Source organism: Blastomyces gilchristii, assembly GCF_000003855.2.
Source record: "Blastomyces gilchristii SLH14081 genomic scaffold supercont1.1, whole genome shotgun sequence".
NCBI lineage: Eukaryota > Fungi > Ascomycota > Eurotiomycetes > Onygenales > Ajellomycetaceae > Blastomyces > Blastomyces gilchristii.
Window position 1 is genome coordinate 2,157,089 of NW_003101682.1, and position 15,742 is coordinate 2,172,830.

Here is a 15,742-nt window from a genome sequence, read left to right on the forward strand (position 1 = left end):
TTCTTCTGATTTAAAGAAGGAGAAGAAGAAGAAGTAGAAAAGAAAGAAGAGCAAACTGAAGAGTCAGTGATTGTATTAGAAATTTTTAAAGTGTTTAGAACTGTGTTTGAAATTCCAAGTTTGAACTTAATCACTTCCTGTAGTTGTCTAGCCTGAGTATGAAGAATTAACAGAACTTCTTCATTCATCTCACTCAGACACTGCTTTACAAGAATTTTACTTGCTTTTTCAAGTTTCTGTATTACAAGAACTTGTTGTTTCTCTATTTCTTCTTTCTTTCTTCTCTTTAGAATTTCAATCTCAGGAATAGTATTTGAGAAAGCATCTTTTTCCACATCAACTGAGTGTACTTTTGAACTCATTGTTCTTACTCAATGAAAAGTTGATCAGACTGATTCAATTGAGATATTTATTAAACTCTTTTGAATTGAAAAGTTGGTCAGACTGTTTCAATTGAGATATTTCTAAGTCTGTTTTCAATTGAAAAGTTGGTCAGACTGTTTCAAAAGAAGAATAAAAGACTTTTGTGTATAAAACACCTGATTTTTTTCACACTAGTTTAGTAACTAGGTTAGATTTTTGAAGAGAATCTAATAAACTAAAATTGATTTTTGAGATAAATCAATAAAATCTTTACAATCTCTTTCTTGGGATACAGTGAGGAAAAGTATGATATCAATTGATAATAAATCAGATGATATGACAGTTTTTGAGAGAAAAACTGACAAAAAATAAATCAATTTTTTACAGAGAAATTGATTAAAACTATTCAATTTTATTCTTAATCATTCAATTCTCCTCACACAACAAGTGTGCAACTCAAACCAGTTAATAAAGAGTCTAAAAAAGAACTAAGTATTAATGAAAGCTCTTCAGCCACTGAAAAAGTAATTATTATTATTATTATTCTTCAATTATAGATGTATGCAGTCAGAGACTATGACATCTACCTGAGAACTAAAAGTTCTCAGGGTTTTTCCTATATCTATACAGTTAACTATTATACATTCATCAATTTCAGATATGCAAAATCAGAAAATTCTAGCTCAGAATACAAAAACTGTTTACAAATTGCAGTATTTTAACATCTTCTGATACTTTGAAATCATTTGACATGATAAAAGAAAAGAGAACACAGTCTTAAAGATAGACACATTAAATAGATAGATAGAAAAGAATAGAAAGAAAAAGATAAAGTAAAATAATGAGAGACTGTAATGAAACAAATTATTGAAAGATAATATATAGCTATTTTAACAGACTATATCTGATCAATTTCCTCCTCTTCATATTCAGATATTTCTGAATTCAGCCATTTTCTTGTAGCTGCTTGAGTTTCTGATAGAAAGTCTATTAAGTATTTAATTCCTGTCTCAGTTGAGAATAAGAATCTCATATTTAATTAACTTAGATCATACTTCTCTTTCAATCTGACTCTGAGACTATTGTATAATGCACAGTGCATTATAATATACTCAGGATTCTCATTTGCATTGCAGAATGAGCATTCTATTGAATCAAATCTATCATTAAATCTTTATATATAAGATTTGAAATAGCCATGTTCTAATTTCAGCTGTATTATAGATGAGAATATTTTCTTTTTACATTTAATTGAACAAGATTTCCACTTGAATTTTATTTCAAATCTTGAATAATGTATACTCTTCTTTTGTTTCTACCAGCTTTCATTTCACTTGTCTAAACAAGATTCTTTTATTTTCCTCTTTATAAAAGACCAGAACACAATTTTTTGAATAGATCTGCTTAATTCTGAATCTTTTTTTACAGCTGAATCAGCCAATTCATTATGATGAATATTCATATGAGCAGGAACTCAGTGTAGATGAATTATCAGCTTTGATATTCTTCTCTTTTGAATTTTTAAAATGAAGTTTAAGATCAGTTCAAGATTCACTTGATCATTATAAATCTGACTATTTCTAAGTCTTTTTAAAGCAGCTTGACTATCAGAGAATATTTATATCTCTTTTAAACTATTTTCTCTTTTATAAGATTTTATTTCAATAAGTTTGAAAGCTTTCACTATTATAAATAATTCAGCATCAAAGACTTCAGATTCACAGCCTAAATTTCAGAAATCTGAGATAAAACTAATATTCTCTTCAGTATAAGCAATGTCTGCATCTAATTTATTTAAATTCTCATTTTTTGAGTCATCTGAATAAATCAGAATAGAGTCTTTTATATTAATTGTAGAAATTCTCTTCAAATGCTGTTCATATTCTTTCTCTTTAGATAGTTCACTTATTTATAAGTCTATAAGAGATTCAAGCTTTTCTCTTCAGAGAGATAACTTCTCATGATCAACTTTTTCAATATTTAAAGAAGAAAATTGATTTTTAATCAGTGAGTATAGTCTGTACAGTTGAGAAGACATTTTCTTTAAAGAATTATTTTCATTTCAATCAAGAAATCTATTTCAATCCAGTTCATTTTCAGAGTTAACTGATGAAAGTGAGAAAGAGACTCTTTCTCTGATTATATAATTTGAGCTCATCTTTATAACTCTCAGAGTATAGTTCATACAGGCCTTTTCAAATCTAATAGCAGAAGAGAGAATTGAAGCTTCAATTTTCATTACTTTAATAGAAGATGATTTGAATGCTTTCAGAATTCTTCTCAAAGCTCTGTTTTACAGACTTTGAAAGAGTTCAGTGAAATTTCCTTGATTATTTCATCAAACTTGAACTTTATAATCAGCTACTGAGATAATACAGGCTATATATAACTGTCTCATAGCCTGGAAGAATAGACCTCTCTCTGTATTTAATAGTCTGATAATGTTGTTCAATAGTCTTTCTGCCTTGACAGTTCTTTGTTGAATATGATATTTAAAATTCAACTTGAAGTTTAACCATACTTCTAATCATTTGATATTTAAACTGGGTTTAATCTCTCTATTTAAAAGAGTTAGAGATAGTTCTTTCTCATTGAATCTAGAAAAGAAATGAATTAACTTAGTTTTATTCATATTAAATTGAATTTGATTGATATCTGCTCTGACAAGGATTTTCTTTACAGCTTTTTGAATCACTTTCAAATTCTCTTTAATAGTTTTTAAGCTGTAGACTAGATTAATATCATCTACATAACTTAGAGATTACACTATTTTCATATTTCTATTATTGAATAGATATGCAGTATATATTACAAATAAAATGAGTGAGATTGAAGATTCTTGCAGCACTTCTATTTTTATCTCAGTCTTGTCTTATTTCATTTCATCAAAGAAAAGTTATATGATTCTTTTAGACATAAAACAGTTAACTCATTTTATTAGAGAAAGTGACAGTTTTAACATCTTCAAAGTCTGAATTATCTTTGACTTTGAAACATGATCAAATGCTTCTTTTATGTCAATAAAAACTGCAGTTAAGACCAGATCTTCATGCTTTGCTATTTGAATATCATGAACAACTGAGAGAACAGTGTTAATTGCAGAACATTGTTTTCTATCTCTTATTTATTCACTGAATAAAAGAGAGTTATTAATAGAGCTTATAAAAGATATTTGAGTAGCTATTATCTTTTTCAAAATCTTTTCTAGACAGTTTGATAGAGATATTACTCTATATGACTTAGAAATTAAAGTTTTTCTATTAGGTTTTACAAGAATCACTCCAGTGACTTCTCTTCAGCATTCAGAATGATATTCATTTTTTAAGAGATTGAAAAAGAGCTCAAAATATTCATTCTTTAAGTAGGAATATGTATTTTGAATAATCAAGTGATTAATTGAATCAGGCCCTGCAGCAGTTTTAACAGAACTTGAGAAGATAGCTGACTCTAATTCATCTTGTATAAGATCAGGCCATTCTCAGTCATTTTCATCAATGTAGTTGAGAAGTAATATATTCTCTTTCTCTGAATCTGAATCTGAATCTGATGAGTTCTGAAAGAGAATTCTCATAAAAGCTTGACATTTTTTCTCAAAAGAGTTTGCTGTATATGATTCATTCTGAAACTCATATTCTAAGGCTGGAAGTTTTGCTACACTTCTTGTTTTAGTATAGTTAAAAGCTTTAAAAACTTTCTTTTCTTATGCTTCTTCAAGAAATTTATTTCAGCAGTCTGTTTTAGCTCTTTTGATATCTGAAAAATATTCATTTCTGACAGCTTTGAACTCTTCATCAGATATTACATTATTCTTTCAATCTCTTCTAGCAGTAGCTAATTCTTTTCTTTTAGATAAGATATTCTCATTTCATCAAGATTTTAAATACTCAGAAGATTTTCTCTTTGAAATATTATCTCTAACACTTGTTAGAATAATAGATGTAATAAGCTTCACTCTATTCTCAAGTATTTCATTTGAGATATCTTGACCAGAATTTCAATATAGCTCATTCTGTCTTTCAGATTTTAACAGTTTTATACTTTCTTCAACTGCTTTTCAATCAGCTTTTTCAAAGTTAAACTGATTAGAGAGAAGAGGATTTTCACTCATTTATTTTTCACTCAGTTCAATATTAAATTGAATAATCTCATGATCTGATTCTGATGTCTCATTTGAATCAATAAATCAGTTTATAAGTCTTCTTTTCATTAAATTTTATGATATGAAGATTAGATCTATAATAGATTTCTGTTTCATGTCTTTTCTAAAGAATGTTTATTGATCAGACTTATTAATCAAATCTATTGAATGTTTAAAGATTCATTCAATCAGATTATCAGCTCTCACTGCTCTCTTATATTCTGAATTTCATCAGAAATCATGTGCATTGAAATCTCCTGTAATTATAGAGTTTCTTGATAGAGTTATGTTCAGAAATCCTCTATCAATTATTCAGATATTGTTATTTTTCTTCAATAACTTTTCATTATAGATATTTATAAGCTGTATAGTATCAAACTCATTTTCTTTATCTATAATATCACCCACCAGAATATCAGGGTCAGATATGATATCAAATCTTAGATTAAATTGATATCTTGATCTCTTTCTTTCATAGATCACTACTCTTGACTTTATCTCAGACTTTTGAGATAGAAAGCAGTTGTAGCTTGAATGAGAAATGATGTAATTTTACTCAGCATTAAAATTCAGTTCCTGAAGTAGTATAAAATCAACTTTTTATTCAAATGCAATTTGAAGATAAGAATAAATACAATTTAAGTTTCTATTCACATTGTTTTGAATAAATGTGATTTTTGAAGAGTTTTTACACTTTTTTTGTTGTTTTTGTTGTATATTCATACTAAAAGAGAGTAGAGATAGAGTAGGATCTAGTCATTATCATCAGATAGTAGATTATAACTATTTTGAAAAGTAGAGATCTTAACTGCTTATATTATATCTAGTTTATTATCAGAGTCATTTCTTAATTCTCTAATCTTAACAGAAGTTTGAGAATTCAAATTCTGTTTACATTTAGCTGAAGAATTGAAGTTTGAAGATTTAGATAGTTGAGAGTTCCTTCTTTTTAAGCTTGCAGTTGTAAGTCTACTGACTTGACTCTTCTCTTCAGTTCTAGATTGACTTTGAGCTTCATCTTTTCTTCAGTTCTTTTGAGTTCTAGAAGCAAACATACATTCTTTTGAGCTAGATGCATGTTTTTCTTTGCAATTGAAGCACTTAAGCAGAGTGTGTTGACATATTTCATCTCTTTTTAAGCATATTTCATATTTATACTCACTTGTTTTGTGATCTCTGATACAGAATGCACATTTTGAGTCTCTAAAACATGAGATTGCAAAGTGTTCATATCTTTGACAGTTTAAACACTGTGTTTGAGCTTTGAGATTCATTCTTGAGTCTTTGTATTCATGAACTCTCATTTTTAAACCTGCTACTCTTACTTCAGAGATCTTTGACTGTTCAAGTGTTTTTATATATACTAGAACAGAGGCATTTCTTCTACTTTGTCTGAACTTAATTGAATTTAGTCATACAGGCTTCTTTCTCAGTTGAATAGAGTTGTATTCTTTTAATTTATTTTTAAGAAGTAGCATCTCTTCTTCACAGTCAAAAATTTCAACTGAAATATTATAAAGAATGAATTTATCTCACTTTTCATCTCTTTCAGATAGAATTATTATGTTTAGTAAAGATTCTACTACTGACTTTCAGAGATTCTCATTCTGAATAAGGAATTCAGCACTGAATTCAGACATTATAGTCAGAATAATAAAGTTTTCAAAGAATAATGACTCAATTGAAGCTATAACTGATTTTTGAACTTCAATATCAGTTATTAACTGAGAAAAGAACTGCTGATTAATTTCATTTCTGATTCTGAAAATGAGATTTAAGTTTAGCTTGTTTCTTTGCAGAATGTCCTGGTTTGAGACTTTGAGAATAAGTCTTCTATTTCTGAAGATTTGAAAGTTTTTCTCTTTTTATATTTTCTTTTCTACTTTTCTATGAATAGAGATATGAGCAGTATTCTTCTCAGTTTTCTCAGAATTTTGAGCAGATTTTGAGACAGCAGATTTAGAGATAGCAGATTCAGCTGCTTGAGCATATGTTTTCTTCTAATTCAAAGAAGAAGAAGAAGTAGGAAAAAAAGAAGAAGAGTAAGATGAAGAGTCAGTGATTATACTTGAAATTTTCAATGTTTTTTGAACTGTGTTTGAGATTCTAAGTGTGAACTTGATCATCTTCTGTAGTTGTCTAGTCTGAGTATGGAGAATTAACAGAACTTCTTCATTCATCTCACTCAGACACTGTTTTTCAATAATCTTGCTTACTTTTTCAAGTTTCTGTATTTCAAGAACTTGTTATTTCTCTATTTCTTCTTTCTTTCTTCTCTTCAGAATTTCAATCTCAGTAATAGCATTTGAGAAAGCATCTTTTTCCACATCAACTAAGTGTATTTTTGAACTCATTGTTCTCACTCAATGAAAAGTTGATCAGACTGTTTCAATTGAGATATTTCTAAGTCTGTTTTCAATTGAAAAGTTGATCAGACTGTTTCAAAAGAAGAATAAAAGACTTTTGTGTATAAAACACCTGATTTTTTTCACACTAGTTCAGTAACTAGATTAGATTTTTGAAGAGAATCTAATAAACTAAAATTGATTTTTGAGATAAATCAATAAAATCTTTACAATCTCTTTCTTAGAATACAGTGAGAAAGAGTATAATATCAATTGATAATGAATCAGACAATATGACAGTTTTTAAGAGAAAAACTGACAAAAAATAAATCAATTTTTTACAGAGAAATTGATTAAAACTATTCAATTTTATTCTAAATCATTCAATTCTTCTCACAAAACAAGTGTGCAACTCAAATCAGTTAATAAAGAGTGTAAAAAAGAATTAAGTATTAATGAAAGCTATTCAGTCACTGAAAAAGTAATTCTTACTTAAAAGAATATGAAATTATGACAGAAAACAGCTCTGTTTTTAATTCTTTGTAAGAATATTGTATAAAACTCAGAGAAAAACATCTTACTTTTTAAAGAGAAGTAAAAAACTATTTCTAAGATCTTTTTTTTTTGCATTAACTGCTGCAGAAGAATAAGATAGAAACTGCTAAGATATGCACTACTATATACTCTCTATCAAGACTTTCTCTCTTCAGAGTCTTAATATTATAGAGAATATAAGTCTGTTTCTATATAATAATATAAATATTGTCAGTGAGATGTAGAGGAACTGATTATTTATATCTTAAAATAGAAGACTTTGTCAATGATTATATCAATATAGAGTTAATTCTTAAATTCAATAGAAATCTAGTGTTGCTGTTCTCAATCTCTTACAGAATCTATTGAATATTGAGATATTAAAACTAGATTTAATATATCTCACTGTGCAGGGATCAAAGGCTCAGTCAGACCTTGGGGTATACTGATTTTATAGTTGTTGATGTGCTGTTGACTCATTGTTCACTGGTTATGTATTAAATGCTGTTGCCGAGGTATCTTTTTGTATCGTTCTGCTGGAGATGGGCCAGATTGAGAGGGGTAGTACAAGGGTGAGACTTGGTGTTGAAGTCTAGATACACTGACGACAGACTGTGGAGGTTGCACTTCAGAAGTGTCTGTTGATTATGTGCTTGATATTATCGCTGAGGTATCTTTTTGTATTTTTCTGCCGGGGATGGGCCAGATTGGGCAGGGCGGTACGAGGGTGGGACTTGGCGTTGGTGTTTTGGAACATCAAAGATGGACAGGGTTTTCGCGGAGGTCGCTTCTCAGATATCTCCACAATTACAGATTGGGGATCTTCCAAAATCGAGAAGATTGGTGCATATGGCTAGGTCTCTTCACCTTACAATTTGTATGGCAATTTGGCCCGGGGTTGTGGTGTGGTAGGGGAGAATGGGGGATAATCCCACACAGGAGTTTCGAACAACGTCTGGTTCACGTTTGGCTGGATAACTCCACCACCACACGGGGTATGCGGTCGGCGATGGGGTCAAAATGCTCGTATGATCGAGGGCTTTTCGATGGATCTATCGGCGGGTTCTTATTCGAAAAATCGAGCGAGTTCGTGGTGAGATAGTATTATAGATGGATGATCTGAAGTTATCAGAATACAGATAACAAAAGAAAAATAATCAGAAAATTACTACTGAGCTAATAAGTTACTCTATCAGATAATAATTTTTAATAATACTAACTTTCTAATTTAAAGAAAATCATGTGAAAATAATCATGTATCAGTACTCTGATTTCACAACTCTCATCTGATAACTTCTGTGAATAATTACTTTGTATATGTATATCTCTGAATCTTTCTCTTTAATTAATTGAAAACCCTGAATTCTGAACACTTCTTTAAATACTTAATTCAAATCTTTATATTTCACATCAATTCTGTCTTCAGTTCAATCTCAAGACACACTATAAAGTCAATATACAATATCTAGAATCAGAGTTGAAGAATCATTGAAAAGTGTCTCTTATAGTGAATACATGAACTAGTATAAACAATCTTGTATTTATAAGAGTTACATGTTATTACATTGATAAGAACTGAACTTATTAAGAGATATTAATTGAATTTGAATCATTGATCAGTAGTCATACTGAGAATTATATAATAGAGATATTAATAACTGTGATTAAAAATGACTATTGAGATATTAGTCTCAGTCTTCTTACAATTATAACTGATAATGCTGTGAATAACTACACTATAATGAAGAGCTTGAAGCAAAAATTGACTTTGCATTTCTGAAATAATAAACAAGGTCATATTCTCTGCATTGCTTATGTAATTCAACTTGTGATATAAACACTGATAAAGAATCTTAATATTAAGATGAAGAATAATGAGATGACTGATTCTTGAGATGAGAATAAGATAAAAGTGATTACTCAAGTAACTTTTACATTTACTTTGTAAAAGATAATATTTTTTAACAACACTTTTTAATATTGTTTTTTAATAATACTTTTTGATAATACTACTGTTAATTTTGAATAGATTGACTAATAATTTAAATATCACAGATTTGAAACATTGCTAATGTAATTTGTATCTTCTCTAAACAATAACAATGATTTCATAATATTTAATAAATAAATAAATCAGTCACATCACTGAATATGATACTGAATGTTAGAATACAGTGAAGTTCAATATATAAGATGACTGTTCAGACTCTTGAATTGTGTCAGATGATTGATTATTGAGTGTAACACTCTGATTGAGAAAAGATTCAGATATTGAAACTTTCTGATATGAAGTAAACTCAGTTGAAATATATGATTGATTTACTGTTTCAGTTTTATAAGATAATAAAGACAGTCTCAATCACTTGTACATCAATGCTGCAGTTAGTCTAGTGAGTGTATAACAGTTTATTTACTTATCTTAAGAAGCAGTTGAATCACTCAAAAAGAAATTCAGTCTGAGATAATGCTATAGCACAGACTATTATTACTGTAAGAAATAAACTGATATATTACTACAGCAAAACTGAACAATCTTTTGCAGAGTACTATGCTATAGCAGCTCTACTAGATCTCTCTCATTGAGTTAATATCTACACATCTCAAGATTGAACAGAGAAGTAGACTGACCGTGTGACCGTGTCTGGGACCAGGACCAGATTTTTTGATAGTCTCATTACCAATTCGACTGATCCCATTACACGGTTTTAACATTAGATAGTAGTCTCATACTGTCTCAGTGAGACTTACTGTCTACTCTTGTCACATTTTCCAAATGAGACCATGATTTCCACTTCTCAATTTAAATTATTTTTATTGCTTTAAATGACTTTAAATCTCATTTGAGTGTTACCAAAAAGCGTTACTTTTTAAAAAATTAAAAATAGTCTAAAAAAAACATTAAAATGTCTAAAAATAGTAACTTTATGCCAAGAATGGGACTAAATGGGACCAAATGAGACCACTTTCTCATTTTTTTCAAGTCATGGTTCCATTTTAAGATCTGATATATAGTCACTTTACATGTTTTTTTGATAGCCAGTCCCAGCGGGATTCACGCCAAGAAATGTATGGGACCAGACCAAATGGGATCAAACGTGAAATTCATGGTCCTGGCGGCCAGTCTACAGAGAAGTAATAAGACTTATATATTAAATTAATCTGAGACTACTACAATATCAACTATCAGAGATTTGAACAAGCAGATGTTTAAGATATGAAGATAGTGAAATACAATTCTCTAGTAAGTAATGATCTTTGATAACACTTCATATCACATAGAACTATAATACTAACTTTGAAACAGAACTTGCATACATTGATTGCAACTGAAAATCAGACAAAACTACATACTTATAAAACTGAATTTGATTGCTATCTTCAAGATAATCTGATGAATTTACATGCCAAATCAATTCTAGAGTTATGAAAACTTGTTAAGAGTACATATTCAACTGTTGTACTGATAATATGTGATATTCTGATAATTTCATTGACAGAGATGAGAATGAAGTGAAAGTTCAACTCAAGTTGAGATATTTATCACTATTATCAGAGATAATTATAAGAAGAAACAATCAAGAAACTCATGATTATAAAACATAGAATTATCAGACAGTTTAATACCTCTGATCACAGTATATCAGAGAAGTGTAGTTTTCATAAGAAAGTGAAGAATAAACTTGTATAAGAATGTATTTAATTGTTTCATGAGTGTTATCAATAATCATTATCAAATTCTGATTATATAAGCAATCACTGAATGAACTGAATGAAACTGATTTTAAGCTTCAGTCTCAGTTTCATTCTGATTTTGAAAGAATAATCATCTTTCACAGTTTATTCTGAGAAATTACTCTTATTTCACTGTTCTTGAATTAAATCTGGTTATTTTTCATGCCATTTCTCTCAGAAATGATTCATTTTCAGATTTTTTTGAGGCTTGGTTCTGGTGAGATTCACATCAAGAAATGTATGAGATCAGATCAAATGAGATTAAATGTGAAATTCATAATCTCATCACTCAGTCTATGTGTGACTGTGTCTGAGATCAGAATTAAACTTTACAGTTATTATATTATCTAAAAGCATTACTTCTGATCATGATTTGTGTTTATCACATTGATTCTAAATTATATTATTTCAAATATTAAAGATCTCAGATTCACTTTTCAAATAAAAATCTAGTTTTAGATAAAGAATATATTTGAATTCTTAGTTACATTTTCATTCTGATCTCATTATTGAAAATAGTGTTAAATAAGATTGTAAGAGGCTTACACTGAATAGATCAGTATAATATTTATAGATCGTATATAACAAAGTGAAAAACATTAAAGAAGGAAAGAAAGAGAAAGTGTGAGAATCAGCAATTGAAGTGAATATTTATATGTGTACACAGTGAAACTTCAGAGTAGAAGAATAGAGGTTTTCATACATGATGAAGCTTCAGAGCAGAAGAATAGAAATTTCATAGATTTTCAGCTGAGAATCAGTGACTGAGAATCAGAGCAGTAGAAATCTGTGAAGTGTAACAGAATAGTCTATATGATTGATCAGGCACAGTCTGTTACATTAGCTTCTCCTCTCTTTCTTAATCATATGTAGCTCTCATCAGTCAAGGGCTGCAGTCTCAGATAATATAGAACTTGAAGTTCAGGTCAGACAATTATAGTCAACTCATTTCATAAGATATTATCAGTCACAGCTGTAAAATCTCTTATCAAGAATATCTTCAATCTCTCATTCAAGTTCATTATCTTCTTCTATGATTCCTGGCAGCTGTCAGTTAAAAGTCAGTTGAGAAGAGAATGAAGTGATGACAGTATAATAGAGTAAGCTTATATGAAAGATATCATGAATCTCTGATGATGTGTTAAGACAGTAGTTATAACTGTCTAGAACTTCTATCACTTTATACTTTATATAGCAGTAATTCAGTGTGTGAGATAGACATGTGATTCATATATTCTTAAGATTCAATCATATCAGATCTTCTATCTTATATTGTTCAGTGAAATCTTGATAAACATTGATTCTGTTCTCTTGATCTTATTTAGCACTTGTCATGAAGACTTTTGCTCAGTTACAGATGTCTCAGAGTTTTATTACTATATTATCAGCAATCTGAATCAGACTGCAGAGATTTGATATGAACTGCGTAATCTCTAGAAGATTTAATACTTTTATATGATAATCATATGTAAGAAAGAACAGGCTTATATCTGTTGAGACAGTATCTTAATCATTGATAGTAATCTCTGCATGTAGAAGAAGGTTATATCAATCATTCTTATAAATAATTGCAGAACTTATAAAGATAATTTCTTTACAGTAAGAATTGATTAGTCAAGAAACAAATCAGTCTCTAAAGTGATAGACAGTTAACAAACAGTATATAATCTTAAGAACTTGATAGATTCTTGTTCAGAGAGTACTTATGAATTGACAGCTTTAATCTAATACTTAGACTGGCCGGCGGGACCATGAATTTCACATTTGGTCTCATTTGGTCTGATCTCATACATTTCTTGACATGAGTCCCATCAGAACCAAACCTCAAAAAAATCTGAAAATGAACCATTTCTGAGAGAAATGGTGTGAAAAATGACCAGATTTAATTCAAGAACAGTGAAATGAGAGTAATTTATCAGAATAAACTGTGAAAGATGATTATTCTTTCAAAATCAGAATGAGACTGAGACTGAAGATTAAAATCAGTCTCATTCAGTTCATTCAGTGATTGCTTATATAATCAGAATTTGATAATGATTATTAATAATGCTCATGAAACAACTAAATACATTCTTATGCAAGTTTATTCTTCACTTTCTCATGAAAACTACACTTCTCTGATATACTGTGATCAGAGATATTAAGCTGTCTGATAATTTCATATCTTATAATCATGAGTTTCTTAATTGTTTCTCCTTGTAATTGTCTCTGATAATAGTGATAAGTATCTCAACTTGAGTTGAACTTTCACTTCATTCTTATCTCTGTCAATGAAATTGTCAGAATATCACATATCATCAGTATAACAGTTGAATATATACTCTCAACAATTTTTCATAACTCTAGAATTGATTTGATGTGTAAATTCATCAGATCATCTTGAAGATAGTGATTAAATTCAGTTTTACAAGTATATAGTTTTGCCTGATTTTCAGTTATAATCAATGTATGCAAGTTCTGTTTCAAAGTTAGTATTATAGTTCTATGTGATATAAAGTGTTATCAAAGATCATTACTTACTAGAGAATTGTATTTCACTGTCTTCACATCTCAAATATCTGCTTATTCAAATCTCTGATAGTTGACATTGTAGTAGTCTCAGACTAATTTAACATATGAGTCTCATTTCTTCTCTATTCAATCTTGAGAAGTGTAGATGTTAACTTGATGAAAAGAATCTAGTAGAGCTGCTATAGTATAGTACTCTGTAAAAGATTGTTCAGTTTTGCTGTAGTAATATATCAGTTTATTTCTTACAGTAATAATAGCCTGTGCTATAGTATTATTTCAGACTGAATTTCTTTTTGAGTGATTTAACTGCTTCTCAAGATGAGTAAATAAACTGTTATACACTTATCAGACTGACTGCAGCATTGATGTATGAGTGATTGAGACTGTCTTTATTATCTTATAAAACTGAAACAGTAAATCAATTACATATTTCAACTAAGTTCACTTTATATTAGAAAGTTTCAATATCTGAATCTTTTTCTGATCAGTGTGTTCTACTCAATGATCAATTATCTGACATAATTGAAGAGTCTGAACAGTTATCTTATATATTGAACTTCACTGTATTCTAATATTCTGTATCATATTCAGTGATGTGACTGATTTATTTGTTTATTAAATATCATGAAATTGTTATTATTATTTAGAGAAGGTACAAATTACATTAACAATGTTTCAAATCTGTGATATTTAAATTATTAGTCAATCTATTCAAAATTAATAGTAGTATTATTAAAAAGTATTATTAAAAAGTAATATCAAAAAGTGTTGTTAAAAAACAATATCTTTTATAAAGTAAATGTAAAAGTTACTTGAGTAATTACTTTCATCTCATTCTCATTTCAAGAATCAGTCATCTCATTATTCTTCATCTCAATGTTAAGATTCTTTATCAGTGTTTGTATCACAAGTTAAATCACATGAGTAATGCAGAGAATATGACCTTGTTTATCATTTCAGAAATGCAAAGTCAATTTTTGCTTCAAGCTCTTCATCATAGTGTAGTTATTCACAGCATTATCAGTTGTAATTGTAAGAAGACTGAGACTAATATGTTAATAGTTATTTTTAATCACAGTCATTAATATCTCTATCATATAATTCTCAGTATAACTACTGATTAATGATTCAAATTCAATTAATGTCTCTTGATAAGTTCAGTTCTCATCAATGTAATAACATATAACTCTTATAAATGTAAGATTGTATGTACTAGTTCATGCATTTACTGTGAGAGACACTCTTTGATAATTCTTCAACTCTGATTCTAGATGTTGTATATTGACTTTGTAGTGTGTCTTGAGATTGAACTGAAGACAGAATTGATGTGGAATATAAAGATTTGAATTAAGCATTTGAAGAAGTGTTCAGAATTCAGAATTTTCAATTGATTAAAGAGAAAGATTCAGAGATATACACATGTGAAGTAATTATTCACAGAAGTTATCAGATGAGAGTTGTGAAATCAGAGTACTGATATATGATTATTTTCACATGATTTTCTTCAAATTAGAAAGTTAGTGTTATTAAAAATCATTATCTGATAGAGTAACTTATCAGCTCAGTAGTAATTTTCTGATTATTTTTCTTTTATTGTCTGCATTCTGATGACTTCAGATGTTAGGAAATTTCTTCAGAGCTATGATCAGTTTATAATGAATGTTTCTGAATAAAGTTATAGTAATTGTAGCAGAGAGATGACTCTTCAGTAATCTATAATGCAACCTGTTAATAATTATTTCATAGTTCATCTTAATATTTGTGTTGAGTTTTTCATAAACTTTGTGACCTGAAATTGAATGTGAAGAATGAAGTGATCATTCATTATAATTGAAAGAGAGCATTCTGTGTTGAATTGTAAATAATATAGACTTTGTGATTCACAGTGATTTCTTAAAGAGTTTGTGAATCTTCAATAGAAGTAAAAGAAGTGAAAGAAGTGAATTCAGAAGACATGATAATAATTTGAGAAAGATGACAATTTATTTTCAATAACTAATCACTGATGTGTGTAAGAAGAATTAATATAAGAGAAAATAATCTTGTTTCTTAGCTTAGTTATAATAATTTTAGTACTAACTCAGATTGATATCATTGATGTATAAAAGTAAATAAATAA